This window comes from Ctenopharyngodon idella, chromosome 17 (assembly GCF_019924925.1).
Source record: "Ctenopharyngodon idella isolate HZGC_01 chromosome 17, HZGC01, whole genome shotgun sequence".
Classification (NCBI taxonomy): domain Eukaryota; kingdom Metazoa; phylum Chordata; class Actinopteri; order Cypriniformes; family Xenocyprididae; genus Ctenopharyngodon; species Ctenopharyngodon idella.
In genome coordinates, this window is record NC_067236.1 from 4,627,487 (window position 1) to 4,642,943 (window position 15,457).

The 15,457-nt window shown below is 36.9% G+C and overlaps 1 protein-coding gene across 2 annotated transcripts in view; it reads right to left on the reverse strand.

Annotated features, from left to right (window-relative positions):
- snap25b (synaptosome associated protein 25b) overlaps positions 1–15,110 on the reverse strand; it is a 48,358-nt gene extending 33,248 nt beyond the window's left edge. For both annotated transcript variants that reach the window (XM_051868783.1, XM_051868785.1), the window contains exon 1: positions 14,946–15,110. The gene's annotated coding sequence lies outside the window, so the exon portion shown is untranslated. The remainder of the gene's footprint in view (positions 1–14,945) is intronic.
- Positions 15,111–15,457: the final 347 nt, after the last annotated feature.

The window sequence follows — 15,457 nt, forward strand, 5'->3', positions numbered from 1 at the left end:
ATAAACCTTACCGACCCCAAACTTTTGTGTATCTGTTGTAATTATTGCATTTGAGTTATTTTATTTGGATTCATATTGCTTTAAATCTTTACAAGGATCACAAAAGACATATTCCTTTGAATACACAACTTACAGTTATGCAAAAACAAGGATGAAAGTGCAAATATAAGCACACTGCACCTAAAATATTAATTCTTAAAGCAACATCCAACAGAGGTGAGCTTGTATGGTCTTTGAGAAGGACACTGATGTGATTTTTCTCAAAGGTTGTAATGGAAACTGCATCTTCTCCAGGTGATAAACAAGAAATTAGAGGTCCGGTTACACTGTATACAATGTCAGTCGCATCGATGTGCTTTCTCTCCATCTCTCACTCCATTACTATCTCTCCTGAGCCATCCTAATTCAGTATTCCATTAATAATGGATGATGTGTCTGATAGCGAACAAGAGCAATGGCTTTCTCATTGGCGAGCTTTTTCTTCCAGCCTTGTCTCTACAATGCCATGGATGCACAGGCCATCTTGTAAATCATTGTTCTTCAAGGACGTGGCTTATCCGCCAAACAAGCTAATCCACACCCCGAGAGAAAAACTACATCGCCACCCAAACATGGCAACTGCGTACTTTGATTTCCTGTAATCCAGACAGGAAAACAGACGTGGACTGTTGTTTCAGAATCAATTTTGGCCAATTTTTACTCAACTACAGTGCATTTTATAGCAGTTAAAATGTTAAACGTAGAGATACTTTCCCATTTAAGACTTTGCAAACCTTTATTGGCATAAATCTTAATCTTTTTCAATTTCTGAGTGAAAACCATGCGATCTACAAGAATGAAGGTTTAATGAAAACATTTGTATTAACCAAACCACACAAATATACCAATTTAAGGGCCTGCACATTGCATTTCTCTCTTCAGCATGCAAAAGGTCACTTCATTTAGCCCTTTGGCAAGTGTTGTGTTGTGCAAACCACCTCTGACGTGAAGGACAAGTACAAGGTTGATATATACTGCAACCTTGACATTGAGAAACAGGTTTGTTGAACTTTGGCCACATAGAAATCAGCAACACCGCCCTATCATATACCATGTGTCTTATTATTATTATTTTGGAGGAAATTGCCTTTTTATATTCATTAATGAAAGCATACCATTATGTTGCACAAATGACAAAAACTATACATCCATTTAATTGAGAGAAAAGAAAAACCTTTAGTGTCTCTGCATATGGCTGTTGTCATGCTGTTGTCTCTAAACAACATTTGCCATCTCCATTTGTATTCAATGTGATGGTGATGAATCTTGATGATTATTATAAATAAAGACCTGAAATAGCACTGAACAAAAACATGGTTCAAAAGGCATGGTTTTGAAATATATTGACGCAGGAATCAAATCCATCTCGACTGAAATGGACATATAATTTCATTTCTGCATCAAATAACCCTCATTTCAACGTTTTAGCAGTTTTTTCACAGACACCTTTGATAAGAGCTGATGCAAAAACAACCCTTGAAATGTGATGCTTAATGTTAACGGCAGACCAAAACCACATTAATGACTCAGCTGCTATTATGAATATAAAATAAGCAGAATAATTAACACTGAGTACTCAGAGTGATCTGACATTTTCACAGAACATTTACAACATGTGATAAACAGCATCCAACTGAGTCTGACTTTGAGATATTAATGCAACTATATAATATTAAAAAAAATCATACCCAAAAATAAAGCAACAGAATCTGATATACTGTATATATATATATATATACTTATATATATAGTATATATATATATATATATATATATACATATATATACACACACACACACACACACACATACATATATACTGTATATATAGAGAGAGGGAGTACAGTGTATAAGTATTGAGAATACCAATGAAATTAATGTAAGATTCATGTATTTTTTGGAGCTCATTGCGATGACAGATTAATCTCTAATGAGCACATTTTAAGTAAATCCTCATGTTGCAAGCAATATAAGGTAAGTGCTGACAAAGAAAAGACCAGGTGCTTTTTTTTAACACATCCCAGTACAAATCCCAAAGGCACATTGCTCGGCAGGATGTGTCACCCTGCACAGTTAAGAATAGCTTGCAATGATGAAACATACAATAAAAAAGATGGCCTGATGAAGGGCAAATTGTTCATTGAGCATCCAACACAATGTAAGGTAATGAGAGTCCACAAAAAGAAATGGATGTTAGAGATCAGTGAGTTAAACAGAGCCTGTCACTCAACATTTCAGTTTATCCTCCAAAGAAGATCGAACTGCCGTCCCCTCCAGAGACCTGCTGCCTGATGTGTATTAAACCCGTCAGGCTGTGTCACATCGGCCATGCCAGATGACACAGGGCCACAGATTAAACCCACCACTCAAAGAGGATTTATGGCCTACTGGCTCTCTTTACTCCAAGTGTACTGTGTCGTCTGTTGAATCCCTTCTGTTGAATTCACTTAGAACAAATTATGAGATTCATTGAAAGAAATCTCTTATTCATGTACATGCACTTGGACTGTCAATTAAACACATTAACTCTTTACCCGCCATTGACAGAATTTTCGAGAAGCGTCTCGCTGCAGCCTGCGGTGGACATCCAACCCGGCCCACATCCAGGTGTGACGTCATAAGCCAGGCCCATGCCGCCCTGCAGCCGATTCTTAAGATTTTTATTGGTCATGTCAATCACAGTACTGATTGCCTATACCAAACACTGATCCCTAAACCTACCCATCACTGTAACCAATGGAATTACCCGCAGGGCGGGATTTCTGATGAAGTGGTTTAGTGGGGAGTCACGAGGTGATGTATTGGGCATGGGTGTGGCTTCTGACATCACACTTGCATGTGGGCGGGGTTGGATGTCCACCGCAGGCTGCAGCGAGACGCTTCTCGTGAATTCCGTCAACGGCGGGGAAAGAATTAATGTGTTTAATTGACAGTCCAAGTGCATGTATATGAATGAGAGATTTCTTTCAATGAAAGCAAGCCCTACTTTCAATTTTCGGGTTTTCCGTGTTTTCGCTGTTATATGGTAGGGGGCGCTATTACACATCTATTGAAAGAGTAGAGAATCTCAGGATCAAAACACAGGCAAAAAAGAAGCAGAAGCAAGCGATAAAAGCATTGCTTATGCATGCTGTAACACGATTTTTTCAGGGTTTTGTTCAAAATGTTGCTTTTTTTAAATTAAATTTACCCACATTCAAGTGTTATAGTTGTGTCATAGTTGTATTCCTCTCTTGTATGTCGCTTTGGATAAAAGCGTCTGCAAAATGAATAAATGTAAATGTAAATGAATAAATGAGAAAAGCAGAGGCTCTGTTCTTTCTTTTGACATATTGCATTTTAGATATTCATACAAGAAATTAATCTGGGGGCCATGAAAATTTTGGGGAATTTATCAAAAACACTGGTGTGGTTCTTAATCAAGTGTGATTCTTTTTTTGTAACTATTTTTTGTGTGTGTGTATATATATATATATATATTTGTGTGTGTGTGAAGACTTAAGATGCAAAAACCTCTAAGTCTGTCTGACATTTTTTCCTTTAAATGAGTATTCTTATTATTTTAATTTTACTCTTATCAGTGACGTTTTTTAAAATAAGGCATTTCAGTTACTGACTAATAACATTTTCATTGCCATTAAAGTGAAATTACTAAACTTGCCTGATAAAAATGCTAATTTAAAAGAAAAATGTCAGACAGACTTAGAGGTTTTTGCATCTGAAGTCTTCATTTATATATATTTATGGTTAGGTCAGATAAAAATTTGTATAAAGAATAAAGATCCATATGATAGTGTATAATACATAATAATTTAGTGTATTTCTATGTAAATATTTTATATAACACAGCCGTTAATGTATATATGCTCTGTAAAAACATTTGAAATCATCTCGCTTGGCATGACAGGAACTGGCTGTGACCCAGGGCGAAACTTTTAAAGATTTTGCTCCACAGAAAACACTTCCAGCACAGTGTTATCTGGCACAGACACGGGTCTAATTATAGTCGTATGTGATGTTTACTCTTGCAGAAGTGCCTTTATGCATGATTTAGTCTCATGCCACACCAAATGTTCCCTTAATATGCAGCATAATCAGATCTCATTCCACGCAAAACCGCATCACAGGATATTCCAGCTGTGACTTCCCATCCTGAAGCTGTTACTTCCCTGTATGTCAGTAAAAGCAAAGGTTTTTCCACTCTTCTACCATTACCTGATCTCACATTCCCTAGACAGCCATTAGATTGCAAATCCCATTCAGTTTGAAGCTTGATAACCATGACAACCAGGAAAGAGGGGAAGAATGAGAGGAGAAACAAAGGAAATCAAAACCAAACTTTTACAAACAAGGTTTCAAATAAAACGTATCTAAATGTTGAATTTGCAAGTCAACTCAAAATAACAATAAAGCACAGTGAAGGACAAAAAAATATATATAGAGAGAAAGAGAAAATGGTGGGACATCCAAACAGCACAGACAAGTGTTGGGTAATTCGACAAAAGAGATATAAAGATTCTAAAGGGGAGTTTCTAAAGGAAAGAACCATTTTTGGTTTCCCAAAGAAGCTTTCAGTGAACAGTTCTTAAAAGAACCATTTTTTTGTTAGTGTGAAGAACATTTATATATATATAACGGGTTAATACATGCGATTAATTCAAAATCCTTAACGCATTAAAATAATTTAATGCATATTTAACGCAAAAGAATTACGGAAGCATGTGAAATTGCGTCATAACGTAGTTTACGTCACGCAGTTAGATGATCTTAAAGCCCATGCTGATTATATCAGAGATGGCAGAGAGAATTATTCATTCCAGTGTCTGTTTCGCTTTAAAACACAAACTCTCTGTCATATTGTGTCACTGTATCTGAAGAGCGCGAGCCCTCCCGCATCGCGCTGTTCCTGTCTGAACGGAACGTCGAAACATCCCATCGCTGTATGGCCAGATGATATGAAAACTATGTTTCCTGGCTGGATATTGTTCAGGATAATGTTTGCATTTGTCCTGTGTATGTTGCTGTGTACATCGTATATATGCAGGTAAAGGTGGTTGGTTTAGGTTTTTTGGGATCTCCATGTGGTCCTGTTCAGTATCGCAACTTGACTTGTCTAAAATGTAAATAAGCTCTTTGCTGTTGCACATAATATACACTGTGAATTCTGAAACGTTTTTTTGCTGTGATTTTTTTCATGGGTGCTTTGGTGTACATAAATGTATGAATTATATGAAAAAATATTTGGTTATTTGGTGTCCTTTTTTGGAAAGACATCTAAATTTACCTTGAAAAAAGCTGAAAAATACAGTTTTGTGAGAATCACATTTCAATCTGATGGTTTACCATGCTGGATATAGGCAATGATGGCAAAATGGACAAGATAAATGATGTATGCTTAATTTCACGATTAATCGTGATTAAAAAAAATTAATCTAATGACAGCCCTAATATATATGTATTTATTTATGTATATGTATTTACATTTTTTTTGCTGCTATAAAGAACCTTTTGTGCAATTGAACGTTTCCATGGATGTTGAAGGTTCTTCATGGAACCATAAATGCCATCAAGAACCTTTATTTTATACAGTATGGAAACTAACAGTGTGAATGTTCTTTAAAGGGGACCTATAATGCTCCTTCTACAAGATGTTACAAGTCTCTGGTGTCCCCAGAATGTGTCTGTGAAGTTTCAGCTCTAAATACCCCACAGATCATTTATTATAGCTTGTCAAATTTGCCCCTATTTGGATGTGAGCAAAAACACGCCGTTTTTCTGTGTGTCTTTTTAAATGCAAATGAGCTGCTGCTCCCAGCCCGCTTTCCAGAAGAGGGCGGAGCTTTAACAGCTCGCGCTTCCGTTACTCAACAACAACAAAGCTGGAGAATCTCACACAGCCAAAATGACGATTGTCAGTAACGGTGTTCAGCCTTTACATTGTGAAAACTGGAGTCGGACACTGATGGAGAGACTCAAGAAGAAGTTACAATGCATCTGGACCCGGGAAGAAGCTCATTGTAGTCCTACCAGCTGTTTGTTGTAGTCCTTAAACAGCGAATTCTTTAAAAGAAAATATTTCCCTTTGCATTGAACTTAGAGCATCGTAACTTTGCAGATGTTGTTTATGCTCTAACAGCAACATTACACACTAACTAAAGTTAAAAAAGTGAAATCATAATCAACCACCCCTTTAAAACACCTTTGTATCCTATGGAAATCCCTTTGTATCATTTGGAACGACAGGAGGGTTAGTAAATTATGCCATAATTTTCATTTTTTTAGGTGAAATATCCCTTTAAAAATAGATTACCTCAATTGCACCATGGAAGATGGTCAGAAGAAGTGAAAATCAACACCATCGAACCCCCTGAGAGCTCTCTTCCCTCTAATAATCAACTATTAAATCCTGCTCATTACAAAAACACAGCTCATCAAACCTAATCAGCCGTTCCGACACCTTCCAGAAGACAACAGGTGTGATAAAAAAAACTGAGAAAGTAGGGTAGTTAGCATGAGTCAGCCGTCTGCGAAGTGTGTGATTAAATATTTGAATGTAGCTTTCACGAAGTCGACAGTTTCCATTCCTCAGACCGGTGTTTTGACGTTTACGCCGATCGGCTATAACCAATCACCAAACGTACACGTCTAAAATTACGAAAATGTCAGGAGAATTGAATCCTGTAACTCCAGAGGAGGTATGTTAGCAGGAAGTGAATTGGCAGTGTTAATTTCCTAATGTCAACAGAATTTCAGTTAAAGCTGATAGAATGTGTCCATTTGGAAAACACAGTGAAACACATTAATCATGCTTGGTGTTGAGAGGCGTAGTCGACTCTGAAAGTAGGGCACGATTATGATCTCAGCCCTGTGATGGAGAGGATGTCACGTATAGCTGCTCGTCTTTGTTTCAGTAAAACGCATTAAAACCGTTATTCCAACAATACGTTTTCCCATATGATATTCTCCACGCTCTTATAAAAAAGATTTGCAATAAATGAAAGCTTGAATATTATAATATTTCCCATTATTATTTTGATGTTTTCCATCATTAACATCACAATGGCCTCCAGTTTCTAATTTCACTGAATTTAAAATTAGACTTTAATTCAAAATTCTTTAAAGACAAATAGCTTGTAGCATTAACAGGATGGTGAAGCCTTCGGAAGTGCATTGTGGGTCTTCAGATGCAGCTGTTTCTATGTCAAGGACAGTGGAAATGTCAGTGCTACACACTGTCACATCTGTCTCTGCCTTCACAGTGCACTGCAGACATACATTATTCACTGAGAGCTATGAGGTCAAGATTATTAATGTAACACTGTTTTTGTGTGGAGACACTGGGCTGAACATGAATATGGCTCTTATAAAACCCACAATGCACTAGGAATAAACAGCACCAGATTATGTAGTGGTATTTAATATTATGCATGATTTTATATCTAAATATTAATCACACAATTAGTTCAGACTCTAAATTCTGTTTATACATTCAAAGCTATTTTAACATGACTTTCTCTCTGGAACACACACATACATTTTTTTTTAATGCAATTAAAATGAATGACAGCTGGGGTTTTCAAGCTTGAATGAATAAGCTTGATTTTTCATTGAATAATGGCTTAATTTTCAGTCTGTTCCTCACACAAAAGCTTTCATATGGCTTTTTTTTTTTGTCATTTTGGAGTTTGACAGACCCAGTATTCCTTCACTTTCAGTATATTGTAAATAGTGAAAATAGTGGCCAAGATATTCTTAAATAAATGATAAATAATATATAATATAATATATAATAATATAATACATTTTCTTATTATATATATATATATATATATATATATATATATATACAGTCAAACCAAAAATTATTCAGACATTTTTGATATATTTTTACTAGTGGGTGCAGAACACTATAGTTCATTTATGTAAGTGAGGATAGCAAAATAAAGTAAAATGTCACATATTATACCCAAAAATTCTTCATACAGTGGACTGCCAGTGAAATTGATAAAAAATTTGGAACCAAAAATTATTCAGACACTTTGACCTGACCATGTTTTGCTTAAGTGTTATCTGACATAATTAAGATTAATGTTTTCTGACACAGGGATCTTGTCATATTTTATTACAATTTTTTTAAACTATAGTGAATAAACTGTATTAATGAATTAAATATTCAAGGTGTCTGAATAAATTTTGGTTTGACTGTGTGTATATATAGAGAGAGAGAGTGAGAGAGTGAGAGAGAGAGAGAGAGAGAGAGAGAGAGAGAGAGAGAGCTAGACTAAAGAACTATTCTAGGAATAACTATTTATTCCATAATTTTTATTAATAAAAAATGAAACTTCTCATTGAACATTGGTCTTTTATCACATTGATGTTGCTACTTTTTTAAATATAAAATCCTAAAAACACACTTTACCTGTGGTGAAATTTCTTAGCTCACTGCTAGACATCTTACTATTTATAAGACTTCATCTTATATCATATAATATGTTATGACTCTATCTTTTAAAGATGATGAGGTGACTGTCATTTTGTTGACAGGGATGTTTTTAACCTTTCATTAATTTCTTTCAACCAAGGACGTTGATAATACCTTGAGGGAGCTATCCGTTAGTCTATTCATCTCAAAGACACAGTCTCAAACCCTTCACTAGTGACTATCCTGAGCTGTGACATCAAAGGCAGCAGATAGGGGAAAAATATAAGCCCCATTTCATGATTTTAAGAGCCCTTCAAGAATAACAGCACTGGAAAAATATCTCCTATAATATAAGTAACTCTTTACGATGTATATGTTGCTTGCAAAATTAAATCTGTTAGCTACATATACAGAACAAACATCAGAGAAAGCAGATGGAATGTAATTCTAAAGCTCTGTGGTGACCCCTGTGACCAAAATGTCCATGTCAACATATTTAACCTGACCTGGTCCCACCCTCCAATACCATCCCACGATTCCCCATGCTCAGATGTATGGCTTCATTCTGCTCAGTTCGCAAGGGACCATCTGGTCACATATGACCCTTAAACCCTTGGGCTATGCCAACACTACACAGGCTTATCTCCATTAAAACCCTGATCCCAGGATCAAGGAGAGTCCCTGAAGCAGCGGCCGGCCCTCCACTGAGAAACTTTCTTCATCAGAGAGCTCCAAAACAGCATGCTCCTATGTGTTGCTTTGGAGATATTGTGTCTGTAAACAAAACCTGACATCGGATTTGCATTTTTCTCGTTATGTTTGCAGACAGAATCCGTGGGAGGGGAATTGGTCCTAAATCAGTGGAAAAATGGAGAGTTTAACCTAGGGACATATTTGTGCTATGAGTCTATTTTCTCTCTCCTTGCCAAAGGCAAGTATGGGGATGGCAACCAAAGGTGATGCAGAAAGGTGGAATTCATTTCTGACACTGGCAGAGTTATTTGTGTTCGGTAATTCCTGTTTTTTATTATTCATTATGTTATCTGCTTTTTTGACTATGTATCAAATAGCTTTAATAAAAGGAGGGAACACTTTTAGTGTGCCAGAGGAGGTATTCTCAGGAGAAGAACGATTCATTTTCTTAAAGGCTTTGTGCATGGAAGTCATGAATAAAGCTCAAAATGCAACAAAGGATCTGTATAACCATGCAAACGCACACCGTTTTAATAAACTGTATACCAATGTATTATATTTCCTCTAAGATATGGACTTCTCACCTTTTAAGCTTTTAAGAGGAGCAACAACACATACTTAACAATATCCAGAGTGTGACTGGGGCTCAATATATAAAACTCTACAGCAATATCAATGCAAAATCTGTTAGAGTACATGAGACCGTGTACAATCCATGGCAGGAATTTTAAAGCTGAAGAAAGGGTGAATAAAACATGAAGCCAAAAGTGCAGCAGCAAAAAAACTAGGCCAAAAAACACTGTACCATAAGAAGCCACAGGCCATATGGCATTATAAACAACATATGTAGATCACTATTAAAACACATACTGTACTCTATGAAATAGTCAACTTGTAATATAGAACAACTCTGTTTACTTTCTCAGTGCACATTCTTAGTCTTGGTATGCACAAAGCATCAGTGCATGTTATTTGAAATAAAAAAAAAATGCTTGTCTTTGTAATCTTTAATCAAAAAGTAATATCCTGTTCTGCCTCTACAACTATATTCCTTTTCGGCTGTTATCATGAATCTTTCTTACTTTTGAAACCTCTCCCTTCCAACTGCTCAGCTCCAAATGGTATATTTTTCACAAGCCATATATATATTTCAATACTGAAATAAAATGAGTTGCGAATGACATTCAAAGCATAAAAATGTTCAAAGTAATTGTGAAAGGCACTAAAAGAAATTGAGAAAATAAAGGCCTTCTGAAGCGAAGTGTCTGTGTAAAAAAAATTCCATATTTAACAAGTTATGAAGTAAAATATCTAGCTTCCGCCAGAGCGCCTTCCATATTAAAGTTACGAAGTAACTGTAAAACTCACGCAGTTCAAAAAGCTTACGCTACGTCCTACGCCTTCCCTATTTAACTTACGGAAAAAGTGTAACTGACGCAACTCCAGTTTACACTTTCTTCGTAACTAGAATACGGTCTGGCGGAAGCTAGATATTTTACCTCATAACTTGTTAAATATGGATATTTTTTTACACAAACACATCGTTTTTCTCTTCAGAAGGCCTTTATTAACCCCCCAGACCCGTGTGGAATATGTTTATGATGGACAGATGTGGATAGAGACACTTTCTTCAGCTCATACTCATTTGGTAACGCTTACTGCCATTATAAAGCTTGGATGCGTCAGGATATTTATTAATATTTCTCTGATATTGTTCATCTGAAAGAAGAAAGTCATATACACCTAGGATGGCTTGAGGGTGAGTAAAGCTTGGGGTAATTTTCATTTGAAAGTGAACTAATCCTTCAACGGCATCAAATTGACTTCCATAGTAAGAAAAAAATACTCTGGAAGTCAATAGGGGCTTTCGCACCGAATAGTTAGGAACTCAGTTATAGGAACCAGCCACTAGGGTAGTTCCCCGAGGATTAATTTCTCCCCCGGGCCATGTTCCTGGTTGCATTCGCACCGGGAATAGTAACTCTGAAGTGGCCGACAGCGGCGTCTTTAAAGTCCCCGTGAACCGGAAGTTGCAAGCGACTTTTCTCCAGTGTTGTGACGTATTTTCAGGTGAAACGGAATATTGAAGGGCAGGGTTTTACTTTAGCGCTCCTCCTCTCCATCTCTTGCTCATAGCAGACTAACGGTTGGAGAGGAGTGGTTTAAGCGTTTTTAACCCAATCCGTCAAACTGACGTCATCAGAGAAGGAATGCCATTCCAGACCGGAAATAACTTTTCAGATTTTGATTAAAGATTACTATGACAAACAATTTTTTTCTGTGTATTAACACGGATTAATTGTTCACCACAAGACTAGTAATATGCGCTAACAAAGTAAATAGGGTCAATTTTGATTTCATGACGACTTTAAGCGCGGCATTTACAAACGCTAAAAAACGGTGAATGCAGGATGCCGTGATCGGAGCTGTGTTTGTTGTGTGTCGTGGGTTTCGTGATAACGGAGATGGAATGTAAACACATAATTTGCACAACTGAAAGAGCAAAAAGTGGGGTTAAGAGATGAAATCTCCTATGACAACTTTAAGTATTACATATCATCGAGGCAGAGAAAAGAACACAACCCTGCAGACAACAGGTATATGCCATTTTCCATGTTCGTGAAGTAAATGTTTACACAGATTTTTTAAAATGCCAGTTGCCGGTGTTTGACATTCGTTTGACCAATCAACGTACACTTACATCACTGATAGTTCCTATAGTGCTGGTTGAGACCCTACTCTAAACCAGCAGTAATTTAGTTCTCCCAAAAGGAGTTCCTAGAACTAAAATCGTTCCTAGTTCCTGTGGTGCGAACACGGCAAAATCCGGGTACTTCAGCCAATAGTTTTAGGAACTATGAAAAGGTTCCTTTAGTGCAAAAGCCCCCGTCAACTGTTTGGTTACCATTCTTTAAAATATCTTCTTTTGTGTTCAGTGGAAGAAAGAAACTTATACAGGTTTGGAACTTCTTGAGGATGAGTAAGTAATGACCAAATTTTAATTTTTGGCTGAACTAGCCAGCCTGCAATGACAAAACAGCATGACATGAGAAGGAGCAAAAACATTCATAAAAGCATGTTGCACACACTTTTAAAGGATGCAATCCATGTTTTGCCCCGTGACGAGCAGAAGAGGCACAGCAGATATGATATGGTTACGAAGAACAAGCCGTGAAATGTGCTGTATTATCAAAGACCACATGTCCTTTTTTGAAAAGAAGAAAAACAGATGAAAGTCTGCCCTTAGAAAATGTTGCTATTCTGGGTAAATGCCAAAGATTGCACACAGACAAGTGACGCGACCCAAAAGGACGCCACAAAACCTGCTGAAAGACGCTACCATTAAAAAAAATAAAAAAATTCAAGTATGGAATGATTATTCGAAAACTTCACGATTATATAATTGTCATATTTGTGTCAGAGCGTTGGCTGTGTAGTGCAGCAGTGTTCGGGAGGTTCAAAGCAATCATCTTTACCAGAGGGGATTACAGCTTTAAAACCAAAGTGAGTGTCCCATTCAGGAAGGGATAAAGCCCAGTGTACTAATCTGATGGAGCGGAGGTAGCTTGTACGAAGCCATCCATTAAAGCCACCAGCCACAGTCATTTATGTGGACTGCTAACTATCTCTCTGACCCTACAGAGGAGTCTGAACATGTTAGCATTGCGCGCCTAGAGCAGAACATGAGCCTGTCATGTGCACAGCCGTATGCACAGCATGGATGGCATTAGTCATCATGAAAGTCATCAAGAGAAGAGAACATTACAGCAAACAGACAATTTGTATGCTGACTGTTTGACATACGGCGCCGTCCACACGGCCAATAAAGTCATATGCAGCCTAAGGAACGTGTTATATCATAATCTCTGACTGATGTGATGTTTCTGTACAAGTCACAATGTAACATCAGTGCTCAACCACAAAATATAAAGTGATTTAGAGAAATTTCATCTTGAAACATTAGGCAAACAGCAGTTAATTTTGCCTTTCAAGGTTGTATATAATGCTCCAAATCATTTCTAGAGAAATACATCACATCTTTTGAAACACCTTGTGTTAGGAAAAGCAGTGCTAGGCTTCATGCTGTGTTGTCGCTTGGAAGAGAACGCATACAGGTAGAGTGTGCGATTAAAATTTTCACTTGCACCTGCTTCAAGCACCTCAGTTCTTTTCTAAAACTGACACTAATCTAAAAATAAAGCAACAATATGACACATTTCTTCAAAACATCCACACATGAACCCTAAAACAAAGTGTCTTTCTGTTCAATGTCACCAGCCTCTCTGAGGGAACAATTCGGTGCCAACATCCTGTTGGAAGATATAAAGCTGTAAACAGACCTGATGACGAAGAAAACACACCCTGGCCTAGATAAACAGTTATGCAATCTGTACTGGCTACTTCCCCCCAAAACAGAAGAGCAGTGCCAACATTACAAGTCCCAAGGCTCTGCTTGAACAATTGATGCCTGTTGGCTCACTGCACACGGAGAGGTGTGATAAACTTTTGGCAGCGTTGATTGATATAGAGAACAGCTAAACCTGTAAATGCCCCCCAAAAGATGTATTTGGTTACATCTTTGTATTTTTATGACTTCAATCACATTTATCATCTATCAAAAAACTTAATCTTATACCAATAATAGTAGTATTGCTTTATGAGGTTACAGCCTCAAAAACAACAGCATGGAGGGTAAGCTTATATTTATGGTAAAAAAAAAAAAAAAAAACTTTGCAAAAATGACAGCGACGATGTTACAGGCATTATGGTATGGCATTTTTCTTACTGTATGTCATTAAATCGTGTAATGCTAATATATCAACATATGAGCAACTGAAGTCAGTTTTTACTGTAAAATGTAACACAATAACTTAAAGTTCATCAAAACTGGCCTCTCAATCAATTGTGGTCAATTATAACAAAGCACAATGTTAACAACACAAATAATAACCACCTTCATAAAATCACAAAATAATGTGATAAATAATAATTACATAAAATAAATGCATTACAAAACAATCCAATGCACTAAAACTGATAAACAAATAAAGTATAAAAAAGATTAAATTAACATTTTAAATAAAATCCATCAAATGTAGTGTTTCACACAGGAAATTCTGGGAACTCCCTTTCGACTATAAATTAAATGGTGATTTGTATGTTTTTCTTATATACATATACATATATATATATATATATATATATATATATATATATATAATATTAACCTATATTTAACCAATTAAGAGGTTTTTACTTTAGCATGACTTCTCAATTAAAATTACTACATCTTCAGAGTACACTCTACCACTATTTGGAAAAATCTTTTCTTTTTTCCCCCCTACAGTTCAGAATAGCCCTACTTGTTGTTTGAGTAAACATTCATTTCATAATGCAAACGGACATTCTCATTATTTCAATCTGTTCAAAACTAGGACACATCTATGATTAATTCGAAAGAAGACAGTTTCTTTGTACTATAGAGGCTTGACTTCCACGAAAGAATTAATTCGGTGTTAAAATAACTAGTTTCGTGCTTGTTCAGCCTATTTTTACTGTTTTGGCGCGCGTCTCTTAACGCGCGCTCTCCGTGGTACTGAAATTCAGAACACAACAGGCAGGAGCACGACCCGACGCTTTCAACCTCTCAATTACAGCTCTGATACATATCCCCGAAACTTCTTTGAACATAAAAACGCAAATTACACTATAAAAAAAATTTACGAAGTAAAACCTGTGGGAGTTAAGCGTCTACAGCAAAAGCTCGTGCAAAAAAGAGGAAAACACCTACCTCGCACTCGATGAACCACGTTGGGGATGTTACTATCGCCTTGCCTCCTTCAGCACTGATTTGGGTCACCTAATGCGTGTGCACACAGCTCTGGAGTGAGTGAGTGAGTGAAAAAACCTCATCCCTCATCAAAGATGGCGTGCCCCCCCCGACGTCATAATGACCCTCAACACTAGGGCGTGCACATACAGCCCCGGAGTAAGTGTAAATAACCCCGCCCTCATCCAGGATGACGAGCCTCTCTAACGTCACAATAACCCTTTGCACTAGGGCGAGGCTGCTAGGGATTTAGCACTCATTGGTCCCTGCTGTATGTTCAATTGGAGTGCTTGGGCTTGATTCTTTAGCTCCATATAATTTATTGGGATTGCGAAATGAAGCACTTTCCTTTTCATTTAACATTCTAGTAAATGACCTTGGGGATCACCTAATAGATTGTGTCCTCAGAGCAGTGGTTATCAACACTTTTAACTCCAAAGTCACCCACTGTTCAAGACAATATTCAAAGGAAA